Genomic DNA, 18,003 nt, shown 5'->3' on the forward strand with positions numbered 1-18,003 from the left:
CAGCCCCTTCCAGTTGGCTTCTGAGTCTTCTTGACGTAATTTCTGTGTTAGTTTCCTAGGACTGCTGTAACAAATTCCACAAACTGGGTGGCTTACCACAGAATGTATAGCCTCACAGCTCTGGAGGCTGGAAGTCTGAAATCAAGACGTTGGTAAGCTTGGTTATTTTGGGAGGCTCTGACAGATAATCTGTTCCATGCCTCTCTCCTAGCATCTGGCCATTGCCACAATCCTTGATGTTCCTTGCCTTGTGGATATTACTCCAGTCTGTGTCTCCATTATCACATGGCATTCTCTCCCTCTCTGTGTCTGTGTCCATATTTCCCTCTTCTTATACAGATACCAGTCACTGGATTTGGGCCCACCCTAGTCCAATATCACCTAATTTTAACATGATTACATCTTTAAAGACTCTATTTTCAAATGAGGTCACATTCACATGTACAAGGGGTTAGACTTTGAACACATATTTTGGGGGAACACAATTCAACCCACAGCAGCCCCAGTAATCTTTGGTGGGTTTATTGCTTTCTGTTAAGACAAAATGTTACAGACTCATTTTTTATATTTCCTGTTGCAGACCCAGAATTGACCCTTTTAGGTTGGAAATGATATTTAGGGACCATAATCTGAGCACTGGGAGTGCTCGTTGTTACTGGATTAGTCATCACTTCCAGGCCTTTGCAAAGGACAGAAGTTGGAAATGATTTTATTTCTTACAGAAAAAATACATTATAAATGTATAACTCACACTTCAAATTCAAATATTAGACTTTAAGACTTAACCCCATCAAGCTATCACCTATTTACCTTTTCTCGCATTAGCAAGTCCTGGTTCTCAATGATACAATATAATTATTCTTTTTCTGCTGGGCACAGTGGTACGTGCCTGTACTCTTAACTACTCAGGAGGCTGAGGCAGGAGGATTGCTGGAGACCAGGAGTTCCAGGCTACCCTGGGCAATGTAGCAAGACCTCATCTCTCTAAAAAAATTATGTACAATTACTCTTTTATTTTATTTCATAACATATACAGTACTGTCTAAAAATAACAAAACTAATGCTACTACAAACAATATGATTACTAAACATAGTTTAATAGTTTAAAAATTATCTTTGTAATTCTTTTTTTCCTCAGCACACATTCCAGTCAGGATATACACTAAAATTATTTCATAATGAAATAGTTTTTCTGTTTAGCTATGCTATGCTACCAGTTTTGTGGACAGTTAGGTCATTTGTTCTCATTTATTTTCAGTTTTTAGGGATTGTCTTTTGTTAATAGACTTTCGATTTTAGAATACTTTTAGGTTTACAGCAAAATTAATAGGAAGGTACAGAGATTTATAACATATCCCATCCCTACATATGCATAGCTTCTCTCATTATCCATATCTTCCACCAGACTGGTACATTTGTTACAGTTGATGAACATACATTTACACATCATGATCACCCTGTAATAATTTTTTGGCCAGGCGTGGCAGCTCACACCTGTAATCCCAGCACTTTGGGAGGCTGAGGCAGGCAGAGCACGAGGTCAAGAGTTCAAGAACAGCCTGGCCAACATAGAAACCCTGTCTCTACTAAAAATACAAAAATTAGCTGGGCATGGTGGTGCCCTCCTGTAATTCCAGCTACTCAGGAGGCTGAGGCAGGAGAATTGCTTGAACCAGAACCCAGGAGGCAGAGGTTGCAGTGAGCTGAGATCTTGCCACTGCACTCCAGCCTGGGCTACAGAGCAAGACTCTGTCTCTAAATAAATAAATAAATAAATAAATAAATAAATAAATAAATAAGTTTACATTAAGGTTTATTCAGTATTAAACACTGCATGGGTGTGGACAAATGTACAATGACATGTATCCAGAGGGTTGTCTTTTTAAATTAAATTTTGCTTTTATAAATATGTAAAATATTTTTAAGAGTTTAGAGTTCCACAGCCGAATCTACAATGTGAGGTATAATCATGGAAATCTCGCTTTTATGCCTGTATTCTCCACCTTGTCCCCTCCTTCTCTTAGAGATGATTATTAAAATGTCTTACGCTTCCATTTTTGCAAAGTGGTCAGAACTTATTTATTGCTCTAATAGTTTTTTACTGCATTCATTACAATTTCCTATGTACAATATAACACTATCTGTGAATAGAGATAGAGATAGTTTTACTTCTTTCTTTCTAATTTGGATGCCTTTTCTTTCTTTCTTTCTTTCTTTCTTTCTTTCTTTCTTTCTTTCTTTCTTTCTTTCTTTCTTTCCTTTCTTTCTTTCTTTCTTTCTTTCTTCCTTTTCTTCCTTTCTTCCTTTCTTCCTTCCTTTCTTCCTTTCTTCCTTTCTTTCTTTCTTTCTTTCTTTCTTTCTTTCTTTCTTTCTTTCTTTCTTTCTTTCTTTCTTTCTTTCTTTCTTTCTTTCTTTCTTTCTTTCCTTTTTGTCTAATTGCTTGATTTGAATCTCCAATATAATCTTGAGAAGAAGTGGCAAGAGTAGATATCCTTGTGGTGTTCCTGATCTTAGGAAGAAATATTTCAGTTTTTCACTATTAAGTATGATGCTATCTGTAGGTTTTTCATGAATCTCTTTATCATAATGAGTAAATTCTCTTTTATTTCTATTTTGTTGAGTGTTTTTATCTCAAAAGAGTGTTGGATTTTGTAAAATGCTTTTCTGTGTCTATTCAAATGATTATGTGGCTTTTGTTGTTTATTCTATTGATATGGTGCACTACATTAATTGATTTTCAGATGTTAAACCAACCTTACCTTACTGGGATAAATCCCAATTGGTCATGGTGTATAATTCTTTTTATATTTTGAGGGGTTTAATTTACAGGTATTTGTTAGGGATTTGTGTATTTATATTCACAACAGATATTGGTCTATAGTGTTCTTTTCTTGTAATGCCTTTGGTTTTTTGATCAAGGCAATACTAGCCTCATAGAATGAGTTGGGATATATTTCCCCTTTTTTGTGTTTTTGGAAGAGCCTTTTCATTTTATACATACAAAATATGTGTCCATATTTTTGTGTTCTCATTCCTTTTTATAGCTTTATAGTACTCCACTGAGTATGTGTACCAATGTTTATTCAACCAGTTCTTTATTTGAATTGTTTCCAGTCTTTTGCTATTAAAACACAGACTGCAGTGACATCCTCTAATAATATGTGTTTTTATTATTTTTCCATGTGTTTCTGAGGTACAGTTTTCAGAAGTAAGATTGATGATTCAATCTTACTTCCACAAGCGTAAACACTTGTGGAACTGTGCTAGATATTGCCAAATTCCCTTCTGTAGGGATTGAACGATTTTGCATTTTGTTAAAAAGAGTCACAGCTTTACCAACAAAGTATCCTGCCTGTTTTTTTTTTTTTTTTTTTTTTTTTTTTGCCATTTTAGTAACCATGCTTATTGAGAAATGGTGACCCTATATAGTTTTAATTTGTATTTACTTCATTATGAGTGAGTTTAAGCATATTTTCATATGGTTAAGGGCCAGATTTTTCTTTATGAGCTATCTGTTCATATCTCTGGCCCATTTATCTACAATATAGTTGAAATTTTTCTTCTGTTTTTAGAGACTTCTGCATATTAAGGGTATTAAAAACCTTTGTCTGTAGTTTAAATTGCAAGTATATTTTCCTTGTTTAACATTTTAAAAATAATTCTTATGGTATTTTCTCCTACTGTGCAAAAGGATTAATTCTTAATTTTTCCAACATATCCTTTACGTTTCATTTCTGAACTAAGCACAAGCATAAGATTCACTTAGAAAGAACCCTGATTCAGAGCAGCCCAAACCCAAAGAAATCAGTGGCTGAACACCCAGACCTCACACTAATGACTCATTTCAGAGACACTGACGCCCATCTGTCTTTCTGATCATTATTAACACAATTGTTCCCAGGTAAACCACAGATTTCCAAGTAATATTTCTTTCTCTTACTTAAAATCTATTTTCCTCACAGGGCTCTTGTTGACGTGGGTGGATGAAAGTGATAATGTCAGAGAGTGGACAAGGAGGAGGATCCTGAAAGAGGGAAAGCTTCCGATAGAGCTGGGGGCCCCCAAACAGTGCAAAATGTGGCTGACAAACGTATTTCCCTTTAAAGCCACTGCTATGAGAATAGAGAGATGTTTTCTTAAACTCATATCCCTCTTCTTAGAAGCTACTTGTGGCTTTCATCGGGGCTTCTTTTTTTTTTTTTTTTTTTTGAGACGGAGTCTCCCTCTGTCGCTCAGGCTGGAGTGCAGTGGCGCGATCTCGGCTCACTGCAAGCTCCGCCTCCCGGGTTCACGCCATTCTCCTGCCTCAGCCTCCCGAGTAGCTGGGACTACAGGCGCCCACCACCGCGCCCGGCTAATTTTTTGTATTTTTAGTAGAGACGGGGTTTCACCGTGGTCTCGATCTCCTGACCTTGTGATCCGCCCGCCTCGGCCTCCCAAAGTGCTGGGATTACAGGCGTGAGCCACTGCGCCCGGCCATCGGGGCTTCTTTTGCAGAATGAAACAAATATATCAGGTCTTGAAAGTGAGAATTTCACAGTGTCATGGATAATGCTGTCTTTCTTTTATTTTTATAAAGGCAGTAGGCATGCTGACTATTATGTAAAGGTAATAGCATAGTAGTCCACATTTCTGTCTCTTCACATGTCCTGTTTGCTTGGCAGGTGAAGTCAGTCAAATGAACTGTACTCATTTCACATATTTGGGTTAATATACTTACTTTTTACTTGTTTTTTTTATTAAATCATGGAGTATTTAAAAAATTTTTTTAAAAAATTCAAAAAGTAACATAACAGTAACCATGTATGTAACCTCCCCCAATTTCTTAACTCCAATTTCTACATGAGGCATATGTTTTAAAATTAAACTTCAAATATTGGCTCTGAACAACTCTCTGCATTACAGTAAGTTATGTAAGTTTATATAAAATGTGTCTACATATATATACGTATAAATATACAGTGTTTTTCCATATAGGTTTGGATAAAGTTGGTAGGGTGCTTTAAGTCTCTTGATGCTACAGTAAGTTATATAAATTTATATAAAATATATCTATACATATATTTGTATACACATACCATTTTTTTTCCCATATAGATTTGAATGAAGTTGGTAGGAGGTTTTAGACTGTTAGTTCTACTTTGCTCCTGATAATTGGTTTCTATCCTATATCTCTGCAGATCTTGTCATTTTCCCTTCATTTCATGACCTGCGAGAGAGGACGCATTGGGCCTAATTTCTTTATTTATTTAAACCAAACAGGCAGTTGGTTTAGGAACAATGTCAGACAGTACTCAACATGGAAGACAAAGAAAGGGTCCTGTATCTGGTTATAATTTAGAAGTGGTGCCATTAATTTTAACATACTCCTTTGCTACTGAGTTGTGTTGAACTTCCAGGAATCAGCTTTATCTCTACATAGGAATTTAGATGGCTAGTATTCAAAATGTGCAAGCAGGTTATGATTCTGACAAATTAGTTCACAATTATTTGGCTGTAGGCTCTGCCCATATTGCATGCAGAGCAGCCCTTACCAGGACACTAGAAGAGTTTTATAGCTTAAACTGATTTAATTTAAAACAAATGGATTCATGTGATTATCTCAACCACAAATATGTAACACAAGGTGTCATATATTTAAAAGGCAAGAGGAAATTTAGTTATGTAATTTTCAGACCATTTGAAAGAAAGGAACTTTGGGAAGAAAGAGAGGAAGAAAGGGATGGTGACGCCAGTTTGATTATTTTCAAATACCACAGCTGGACTCGGATTTGTACAATAAGGGTATGTTGAGTTGTAAAGGACATTAGCAGAAATCTAAGTTCTGAAATACCACATGGAGGAATAAATGAAATGGCTTCAGACACCGGGGAAACTTCAAAATTCATTCACTCTTAATGTACCTTATTTTCTATAGGAAAATTTCCTGATTTGCAAACTCTATCAGAGAAACATCTAGATAGGAAAAACAGTGTTTTGATCACTTTACTCATTTATTTGGTTTCTGATATGGTTTGGCTGTGTCCCCACTCAAATCTCATCTTGAATTGTAGCTCCCATAATTCCCATTTGTTGTGGGAGGGACCCAGTGGGAGATAATTGAATCATGGGGACAGTTTCCCCCATACTGTTCTCATGGTAGTGAATAAGTCTCACAAGACCTGATGTTTTATATGGGGTTTCCCCTTCCACTTGGCTCTCATTCTCTCTTGCCTGCTGCCATGTAAGATGTGCCTTTTGCCTTCTACCATGATTGCGAGGTCTCCCCAGCCACGTGGAACTGTGAGTCCATTAAACCTCTTTTTCTTTATAAATTACCCAGTCTCGAGTATGTCTTTATCAGCAGCATGAAAACAGACTAATAAAGTTTATATTACTGGCTACTCATGCACTCTATTGCTATTCCAATGTCTGTGCATTCCATATAGACTAAATCCTGTGGTAGTAATAAAAATAGCTAACACTAACTGAACTCTTACTATGTCCTGAACATTGTTCTAAGCACTATTTCCTTACTTAATTCCTATGACAAGCCTGTGAGACTGACATGATTATGATCTTGCTCTTGCAGATAAGGAAGGAATAGAGAAGTTAAGTAATTTGCCTAAGATAAATATCTAGAAAGTTGTTTTTAGCCATTATACAATACTGCCCTTGCAAGCATACCAAACACCTTGTGACAAATGCCTTGTCATGAGGACTTCCAAAGACCAGCTGATTTTGAATAAATATGTAGGACTAAATATTTTAGAACTATTAAAATAAATGAGATTCTCAATAAGTGTGATGACAGGTTTTTAAAGCATTCATTTAGATGTGTAAATTTTAATACATGTGTTTGAAAACCAACCCCATTTCTGAATAGTCACACCTTGTATAATAGATTTATTAAATTAAAATGTACAAAAGTACCCACAGTTGACATTTTCACCTGTAAAAATTGCAATTCCATATGGTTCCATGTAATACTTTTGCCACTATTGAAAAGATGAAGTATCATCTTTTCTTCTCAGAGATCTGAGCTGTTTGTCAATCCATCTGACAATCATCCTATTAGTTAACTGTGCCAAATGCTATATCAGTCCTGGGATCATAAGCCATGCCTCTTAAAAGCTTTATGTCTTGGGAAAAGTTACTTCTCTCAGCATCAATTTTATCTATAAGGTAAAAATTTTAATACTTGCCTCATAGAATTATTATGAAGATCAATTGCATAGTGTAACTTAAAAGTTCAATCATATATGCCAAGTACTTAACAAATGGTGGCTATTTTTATTATTGTTGCTTATTTTACTTCTTTGTTAACTAGCATATCACTAGACCATCATTACAGAGATGTTGGCTTTATTCCCCCTAAAAGCAATTGGCCGTGTGGTTGGGGAATAGGTGCTGGTATTGCCTTGGTAGGTGATATATGACCTTAAAAAGCCTGTGACTTTTTGTCAGGCTATAGTGTGGTAATGAATTTTCCCAGAAGTCTATGATATCTGCTTGTCATCTTGCAAGTGTGTGTGTGAGCTTCAAGAGCAAGCTTGTCAGCATACAAAAGTTCCCAGATGGCTTTTCAAGGACTTTTGATGTCTGCAATCTTTGATTTGAATGTTCCCCAGAGATCTGAGAGCAGATTTATTGTATCCTTAAACATGGCTGTGCAAAATTGAGCAAATAATTGGCCTAGTTTAGACCATTTTGTTAAATGACAGCTAGATTCATGGCAGCAAGAGCAGCTTCACATCTGATATCATTGACTGAGCCATGATCCACTGGCCTTGGGAGCTCTACAGACTTCTCAGGAGAGCCTTGAAAGAGGCTAACCAGGTTTGACCTGTGGTCAGCTGGAATAAAAGTTTTAATTGAACAATCTTGCCTGTGAAATGCGTGCCAGATTTTGTCCTGCTGCAGTCAACTGCCTTGATTCTTGAATAGTTTTATTAGCTTCACCCATAGCTATAACGGATTTGAGATGACAGTTTAGGAGCTGCAAATATTGAGTCCTGGAACACAAACACACAGTAAAGTCAGCCACAGTAAAACAAGACTTAGGGCAACATGACTCCCTCAGCTGGCTTCCTGCAGAGAATGCAGGCCAAAAGGAAAATTATCCTTACCTCTGCATGGTGGGCCCTTAGCCATGGAAGGGAAAGAAGGGTCTGAGTCTTAAGACCTGGAGTGCAACAAAAAGTAGAGTTTGGCTATCAGAGACTACTGTTGTGAGAATGGCAGGCACTACAAAACATGAGTGTAGCCTCAATTCAGGGCATGAAATTGCTTTTGTTTGCTAATCTTGTCTCAATATTCAAAGAATACTATGCAAGAGGTACCTTGCTTATGTTGTATAAAGGGTTAACTAGAGATTCACTTTGGGTGAAAATGTGTTTTAGTTGTTCTGAAGCCTCTTCCGGCTTCTTTACTGCTATGTTCTGATATAACCTTAGTGCCATCCAAGGCAATAAATAGCAAAGGAGTTGGGGTAAGTCCAGTGATTTTTCCACAGCATCTTTCATTGTAAGTATGCCGGATTTTAAAAAATGAGACTCCATAAACCACATCATCACAGAATCCTGTTGCCATCTCTGGGGGGTTTTGGAGTTCCAAATGCTTGCCTTCTTGGACGGTGCATTGATGTGGCCCTGGGGACTGGTTAGAGTGACTAAAACCAATCCTGGCACTGGATCACCTTGTGGCTGAGGTGAAATGGGGATCTTGTTTTCAAGAGGCTGGAAGAGAAGAATTCAGAGGAAAGGACCCGAGAGGAGACCACTCACTCTTTGGAGCTTAGGAGAGACTGACCCTTGACCTTCTCAATCTTCAGACCTTAGAAGCTCCTTGCTGGTCACACATGTTCACATCCATCTTGGCAGCCCGAACCCCCAACGTCCTTGGAAATTCCTAGAAGTGTAAAGACCAAATCAGTCCCAGGATGTTGGCAGGATTCAGTGTGTTACTAAAAATGGGCCCTTGTGGATGAAGACTTAAGCATTTTAAGTGAAAAATGAAAATAAAATTTATGTAATTATTAGTGACTCCAGTGACTAAAGTTGTTCTGAAATGGTTCATTACCAAAGATTGAAACAGGGTCACAGGAACGCTGCTTCCCAGTGAGAGAGAAGTGTATCTCCCTGCAGCCCCTATTCCTCCCCCAGTCTCAGCCAAGAGTGACACTGGGGAATATTCCAGAAAACTGTTCATGGGGGTTTGGATTTACAAGCTTCATAACTGTTCTCTTAACACTGCAACCCACCTTTGCAGTGAGTGATTCGCAGCCACAGCCTCCTAGCTAATTTTGGGTCCTTTCCCAAACACTAAATAATGGGATGGGGATAGAAGACAGTTTCTTTTCCAAAGTGCAGAGGCGGGAGGCTGGATGACTGCTCCAGGAGCTGGTCTAGCGCCAGCCCCTGGCTGATACCTGCTCTGGGGCAGTGTGCAGAGGCTAAGGCCTGGATGGAGCTGGGAGGTGGGAAAGCAGTTTTCCGTGACAGCCTCCCTTATTCGTGGCTACCCTCCTCTCAGCCAAAACTATTTCCTGGTACCTCTCTTGGGGTTGCAGATGAGGAGCAGTTGGATCATTTGATTAGCTTTTTCCCAGAACAGGGAGCCTCACATCTCTGTTTACTTCCCAGTGAGTGCAGGAGGAGGCCCAAGAATGGGGCGCCTTCTGGGGCTGCTCCTGAAACAAAAACCGCCCCAGAGTCAGCCCTGGTTTTGCTAAATGTGCCACATTTCCCACATCAGGTTGACACCTGCTGACCCTTTCCAGCCTCCTTACTCCTGGGGAAAATACTTCCGGGTGGTCCCACTCCAGCTCTCCTCACCAAAAAACGAAACTTCCTTTACTACTCACAGATCACCTGTCTGGATTTTTGCTTTTGTTTTTAATTGTGGTAAAAATGCATAACATCAAATTTGCCATCTTAACTATTTTTAAACATAATTCAGTGTCAACTATAATCACATTGTTGCACATTGGACCTCTAGAACTTTTTCATCTTGCAAAACTGAAACTCTACATTCTCTGAACCACTGCCCATTTCCCTCTCCCTGCAGCCCCTGACAATTACCATTCTACTTTCTATTTCTATGAGTTTAACTACTTTAGATACCCCATATAAATGTAATCATACAGGATTTGTCTTCTTGTGATTGGCCTATTTCCCTTAGCATAATGTCATCAAGGTTCATCCATGTAGTAACATGTGACAGGATTTCTTTTGTTTGTAAGGCTAAAAATCATTTCATTGTGTGTATGTACCACATTTGGTTCATTCATTCATATGTATATGGAGATTTAGGTTGTTTTCACCTGTTGGCTATTGTCAATAATGCTGCAATGAACGTGGATGTGTAAACTTCTCTTTGAGATCCTGCTTTTGATTCTTTTGGAAACACACTGGAAGTGGGATTGCTGGATCATAGGGTAATTCTATTTTTAATACTGTAAGGAATCTGCATGCTGTTTTCCATAGCAACTGCACAATTTTATATTGTCTGAGGGTAATTTTGAAGTGCCCTGGGCATAAAGTTCAGGCCTCAGGCTTCCACTCTTGGATTCATTTTTGATATTCCTACATTCTTTCCACATCACCCACCCATAGCAATTAGTTGTAGCATGTAACCTTTCTCCAAGGTCAATCCCACAGAGCAGGGAACAAACAGCAGACCTTACCCTGGTCCCAAGTGTACGTAAAACATGGACTTTTCATTTCTAATCTGATGCTACACTGGGTCCTTACCATAACAGGCAAATGCAAGCACTCAGCTCAAACACCCTCCATCACCACATGGCCCTTTCTGGAGCCTCTAGCACTTCCCTTCATGTGGGGTGAGGTTCCACTGCTCTTTAGTGTCATTTAGTAGGCATTTCCCATCCTCATGCCTACATTAAAGGCAGGCCGGCATCTCTGGCTCTCTTCCCTGTGGTGGTGATGGCTTGTTAAATGCCTCTTGGTCACTTCTGTGAGACAGCCTGGCAGTGGAGGAGGGACAGCAGTTTGCTGGCTGCCCACCCATGCTGAAGGGCTCTGATCTTTTACAGAAGAGCCCATCTCTTTTGTGCTACAGAAGAAAGAGTCAAGACTTGCAGGGCAATTGTAGGACTGGTTTCTTTTTCCTAACTGGCTCTGGGTGACATGGTTTTCTGGTCTAGGAGTTTATACCTTTGATGAGATGTGTGTCTCCTCTGCTTCCCCTGGCCCCGACTCAGACGCCCCTTTAGCCAACTCTAACACACACACACACACACACATGCAGACAAACAGAGGCACCAAAGGTTCTTGTCCACTCCAGCCTGTGGTTTGCTTTCCAATCATTCATTCCATTCCCAGCTTCTGACTTGGAATTTGGGCCTCCAAAAAGGAAATAAAAGGTATAATTCCTTAAGATTAGCCACCAATTTTTTTCATTCCATTTTGTGTTCACCTTATTTACCAAAGTCACTGCTGGCTTTATATGCAAGTAGAGAAGTTTTTAGAGCAATTAGACATGCCACAAAATAGCTCCTTTCCAATTTGCATTGGAGCAAAAAGCCAACATTAGATAATCATTTCTTTGGTTTTGAATCACCCTTTCTAGTTTTTTTTTAAAATGCAAATACACCTACTGGGAGTAACAAATTGCCACTAACCCTTTGCTATAATTCAGTTTGTCAGACGGCTTCCTTCTGGGGCAAGTGGGTAGGGAAATGTGAAGGCTTGAATGGGAGAAAAATGCAGAAAATGGAGTTGGGAGAAACATTAACAAATTCCACTTATTTCCCAATTTTTCCTAAGATCAGCTTTGTATATGTTTCAGCTAGAATCTCATGAATCTTTGTATTTCAGTGCTTGTCTATTTTAGGAAAAATTGATTGAGCAAGTCAGCCAAATCATTCCTGATGTCTTGATTTTACAGGCTGGTACCATGTTATGAAATATTGTATGGGAAGGAGGCATCCCTGAATTTGTCTGTTTGTCTCTTGTCTCTAATTAAGTCCATGTGGATCCCATGTGACTTCAAAGTATGGAGGCCATGTTGACTTTTTTTTTGGTGGGGGGGAGGTATTTTTCCTTTAATGTGTTGGTCTAATTAGAGAAGGAACAAATCAATACTTGGATTTGAAAGTTACATACAGAGGGGAAATTGGCCTATAAACTGTGGAGGGAATATATGAGCTTTAACATCATCAAGAAGATAGTTCCTGGTATTAGTTCAGATACTTTTGGATGAAAGAAATATAAATCAATCTGAGCTAGTTTAAGCAAAATGTGGTGGGGGGTTGGTATAAGAGGTATCACATGGAGCCCAAGAGCAGGAATAGCTTGTCAGCAACCCAGGAGTGAAGTTGGCCTCTCGTTTCTGCTACTCTCAGAACATCTGTTTTTCCTTTTCTCTCTCTCTGCAGACCACCTTTCTCTAGTTCTCTGGTCACATTGCAGAATGTGGTTACCCCAAGGCTCCTAGATCAACATATTATCTTCCCAGTCACATGAAGATTAACTAGCTATTAATTAGTCCTAATTCTTGGGAGAAGGAACCTGAATCAGGGTCTACAGTGGCCTAATGAACTATAAACAAAGGGCAATTTTCACAATCTATAAATGTGGGTGCTGGGGGCTTACTCTGGGCATCAGAGATACCTTCTCAGAGAAGAAGCATGGTCCACATGCTGAGCTTTCAAAAGAAAATGAGCCATAGTTTTCTGTGTTTACTGTTTGTAACTTTAATGTCTCCAGGTTTTGTCAGCTATAGGCACAAATAGTCACGTCATGCTCATAACACCAGAATAATAGGGGACCTCAAACTTCACACAAATGCTGCCACGGGTTTTATTTTATTTTATTTTCATCTAATTTTTTGAGACAGGGTCTTGCTCTGTCCCCCAGGTTGGAGTGTAGTGGCATGATCTTAGCTCACTGCAACCTCTGCCTCCTGGGCTCAAGTGATCTTCCCATCTCAGCGTCCTGAGTAGCTAAAACTATACGCACATGCCACCAGGCCTGGCTTTCTTTTTTCTTTTCTTTTTTTTTTTTTTTTGAGACGGAGTCTCGCTCTGTCTCCCGGGCTGGAGTTGCAGTGGCCGGATCTCAGCTCACTGCAAGCTCCGCCTCCCGGGTTCACGCCATTCTCCTGCCTCAGCCTTCCGAGTAGCTGGGACTACAGGCGCCGCCACCTCGCCCGGCTACTTTTTTGTATTTTTTAGTAGAGACGGGGTTTCACCATGTTCACCAGGATGGTCTCGATCCTGACCTCGTGATCCACCCGTCTCGGCCTCCCAAAGTGCTGGGATTACAGGCTTGAGCCACCGCGCCCGGCCTTCTTTTTTCTTTTTTTTGCCACTTTGCCCAGGCTGGTCTTGAACTCTTGGGCTCAAGCAATCCTCCTGCTTTGGCTTCCCAAACTGCTAGGATTACAGGCTGTAGCACGGTGCCCAGCCAGACCAAGATTTTTCTTTAGTGTTCTTCCAAGCTCATGAATGGTCCACTCCAGCTGAGTGCACCAGATACCTCAGTTCCCCACCAGGTATTATAGTCTTTGCCACTATTCTGCTGGGCACCAACCACAACAACAGGCCAAGTTTGATCTTTCACTAAGGGTGGCCATATATTTCTAGCTTATGCCTGTTGTCCTGATATAATTGTTAATTGTTAATAGCACCCTCTTTTATTCTCAGAAAAGTGTAATAAGTTTTACAATAGTCCCAGGCAAGGAGGTTTTTGTGAATCCTCTGTTAGAGAAGCTCCCAAAAAGCACCGTCTGTGCTCTCAACATTTTATAGAGGGGCAGAGAAACCCAATTTTAAATTTAGAAACCTAAATTAACCAAAGGGAGGGCTATTTATTGATTGATGTAACCAAAGTAGGGAAAAGGCAGTGGGTAGAGCGCCTCAGCAACCACTGGATTCAGAATATCAAATGTTAGAGAATTCACTCCTTCTCTCTTCATTTTTCATTTTCTTTTCTTTTCTTTTTTTTTCTTTTGGTCTCTGTTTCTCTGTGTTAAATTTATTCCCTTAGACTTGTCCCCATGAGGCTGGAAGCTTCAACATTAACACCAGCCCTGGGCCTACATCCTCAAAGCTTCAGAACCACAAAACTCAGAGGGCTCTTACTGGGAATATCTTAGGGAAGAGCCTATTGACTATGGTTGGGTCATATGTGCATCACTGAACCATTCACTGTGGCCAAAGTATGAGGAACTATGGTTGGCAGCCCCATCAGCATCCTACTAAAAAGAGGACAGTGCTGTTCCGGGTGAACAAAACAACAAATGCCCACCACATAGATCTCTTTCAGTGTTTAACCTTCAGCCGATTTTCCCCATTAGTGAGTCCTGAGTCCAGTTGGGGAATGTCATAAAATAAAAACAGTGGGTGGTTCAACATTCCTCCTTCCCATTCTACAACTAGGATTTTTCTAATTGGGGCAAACTCTTCCTGATCCTTGATCCCTTCACTCATTCAGTAGCGTCCACAGTTCTTATGCATGTTGGCTTGGTTAGGCCACCCTAGCTGTTCACTGGACCCCCAGCGGTGGGCATAACTTAGGAACAAGCTTAAAGATATCATTATATATATTAGCAAAACCAAACAGGATTAGGGAAACATGTACATTACATCCCAGCCCAACCCTGAGTAGGTTCTTGAAATTAAACCATATGACTTATTAGACCTACAGTTTGATTCTGAAGACAAGCCAGTGGGATTCATACTCAGGGTAACAAACCCTTCCCTCTGTGTGTGTGTGTGTGTATGTGTGTGTGTGTGTGTGTGTTTATAAACCAGGACTCAAATGGTACATTTATTGGCTTCAGGCCCAAATGTTATTCACAGAAGAGAAAAGCTGATTCCTGCTCTGATATAAACTTGAACATTATTTTTCTGTTCATGGAAAATTCTATTTTTCTTTAGCATTGCTACTTAACCAAAAGACTTTTAGAAAATTGCAGCAGTGCTTTGAAGTGCTTCATGAAGTTGAGCTATTTCAGGCCTGTTCAAGAATAGGTTGTATGCCAATGTGGGTTTCCCATATATGCAGTGGATCTTCCATATCTGCAGTGGTGTTTTGGTTGACATTTAGGATCTTTTCAAGCTCATGGTTCTGTTTCATGAGTACACAGATGAAGCCAATTCACTTTATATGTGAAATCTACCTAGTTTAAAATTCCTTTAATCTCCTCTCAAACACATTTGAGAAAATCATTACAAATCAAGAGGCCAATGTGAAGCTTAAAATATATTTTCTTAAATGTCCTTGAAAAAGAGATTATGCTTTGGACATAGTGTTTTGGACTAAACCAGGAGGCAAACTGCTGAGCATCCAGAAGCTTCTAGAGGGGACAGCATTGTAGGTTCATTATGTTTGGAAAACAGTGGCCTGGACTATTTGTATGCAGGTGGGGATATCCCCTTACTGGGGAGTGAGCACTCATCCTCAAAGCCATTTGCATGTTCTGCACCTTTCTGAACCCTTCCCAGTGCCAAGTCCAAAATGAGTCATGAGACTGACTGCATGCACCATATGGTAAACCTGAGAACCATCCCCCTACTGAAGGACGCACACCAGGGCATGACTTGTTTAAGGCTACACAACTTCTGCCGAAAGATGACTTTGCCACGGCTTTTAAACATATGACGCAAGTTTTGTGCTGTGAAAAGTCTCCACTTAGAGTTTAAGTATTTTTGTTCAGAGGGATAAAAGAAAAGAAAACAAGCACATAAGTCCTAACACAGGGCCTGTTTATAGCAATGGATGAGGCAGGTCTCACTCCCCTTACTACATCCCTGACTGCTTCTAGCTGCATTAATTAGCTTAAAGGGGCTTCAGGGCTACTAGGTAATGAAAACAGCCATACCTTCTGCAATTATTTATATAGAACAGTTACTTAGCTTCCATTTTTATGCACCCCTCATGGTACTGACTTTCCACTTTCTGTTTTCATTTTTAGAAAATAAGTTGCTATGAAACTTACATCTATTGACTTTGAGGATGCTTCTAGAAAATCATTTGAATATTTTTAAAACCAAAGATTTCTATATTTCTGCTAACTTTTTAAAGAGGAGTCCAAGTCTGAGAGAGACAAAAACCCAACTCTAATTATATCTGTGGTGCCTGGGAGACATCCCCAGCTTAGATGAATAAATGTGAAAAGAGAAAACAATCATAGGCAATTAGCTGGGTCTTGGCTTAATGTCAGCAATGTATCCACTGTGAACCTCAAGCCCTCCCCACTCTGTGGGCACCAGTCTCCCTCCCTCCTTTCCTACCCTCAGTCACTGTTCCAGTTAGCAAAGCAGAGAAGGCCTCTGACTCGTATTGTTTCTCTGGAATTAGGCGCGACAGTCTTTTCCAGTGACTTCTTAAAAGTCTGTCCCTTCTTCTGGTCATCATTGTATTCTGCCCCCTGTCCCCTCCCCATGCACACCTCCCCCCCACCACAAACCCACGCCTTGTTAAGTCATTTTACTGGAAAACTGCTTGGCACCGAGCACCTCTTCTTTCAATTATAGCAGCTTTTCAAGGTCTCATTGACCCACACAGAATGCCACTGGCCGAGTGTGTCAGAGAAATACATTTCTTTTAAACACTCTGCATTTCTACTGCAAATACGAACCCTCCCCAAGTCCATCACATCTGGTGATAACCACTGTCAGGCTGGAGAGTGGACTCATGGTGCTCTCAGGGCGACCTCGCAGGGGCTTGGCCGTGGCACCAAGGGGAGAGCCTGATTGGCTGGCTGTTTCATTGCCGGGTCTCTGAGGGCCAATCAGGATTTGCATCTCAGCCACCTGCTTTCTGAGGCACACTGAGCAAGATGGCCGTCTCATCGTGCTAAGGCTTGCTCCTGGAGTTCCCATCTTAGCCCTACAGCGGGACATTTTGCCACCACCTCTTTGTGTGTTGGGAAGATGACATCTTTTCTTCTCTTCCTGCTTCTCTGATTGGTGAGTTTGAGATGGAGAAATGGACACGTGCAGTTCAACCCCTTCCATTCTCACTTTCCAAGAAGCAAGCTTTCTCTGTCTCTGGAAGTTTCCTGGGACTGGACTTTGTCTTGGCAAAGGGAGAGCCTGCAGTTTGGTTGGGAAATGTTAAATAGGGCTGTGTGAGAAATCTTAGGTGCAGACTGGGGCTCTTCGTCTAGCTTTATCAGCAATAGAGCAGACATTCTTGGCCCCAGCTCAGAGCCCCAGCCTCCCTTGTCTACCTGTCAACTGCTTTGGGGCTTGGAGCAGAAAAGCAGGGAAGTAATTGTCACCCTCTAACTCCAGCACTGCCCTCAGGAATGAAGAGAGGAGCCAGGGAACTCCTGCGGGAATTCCCTGAGAAGACCACAGGGATATAAAATATAATGAAGTGATGTGGGGAAAAAAATTGATAAACCAGCATGCAGATTGAGGATGAAACTCAAGGATACAGGAAAGCTGAATCTCATGTTTTTCTCTTAGGAAATTCCTCTCAACATGTGAAACAGGAAGACTGAGGGTTTCTCCTAGAGTTGTTGAAAGAATGGCACTTTACAGAATTAGTTTCATGAAGCTTGTGAAAGGGAATCATCTGTTAATGCACCATGAAGTCATTATTAGAGTTTTCTTAGAATACTACCCAGGCGCTGGTAGAAATTGATTTACACAAGTGTTCTTGTTGCACTTGAAGCAGAATTAGGAATTTAGCTAAAACTTTTCAGATACAAGAGATTAGACCTGCAGGAGAGGTAAGAGAATTTGGTGGAAGCGGGAAGCAGAGAGCACCTTGACTAATTTTAAGAGCTCACCCAAGGCCAGTAGTTTTCCACCCATTAGAATCACCTAAGGAATTGCGGAACAATTCCAACATTTGGGTTCCTTCCCACGTCATTCAAACCAGACAGTCTGGTGATGAGCCAAGGAGTCGGTATTGTTAAAAACTGCCCAGGTGATTCTGTCTGGTGTGCAGCTGGGACTGAAAAACAGTGTCCTAGTAGGCTAAGGAAGCACTGGTCATCTGTCCCTTGCCTTTGGGAGCAGCCACAGGTGATGGTGATGATGGT

This window comes from Macaca thibetana, chromosome 6 (genome assembly GCF_024542745.1).
Source record: "Macaca thibetana thibetana isolate TM-01 chromosome 6, ASM2454274v1, whole genome shotgun sequence".
Taxonomy (NCBI): Eukaryota; Metazoa; Chordata; class Mammalia; order Primates; family Cercopithecidae; genus Macaca; species Macaca thibetana.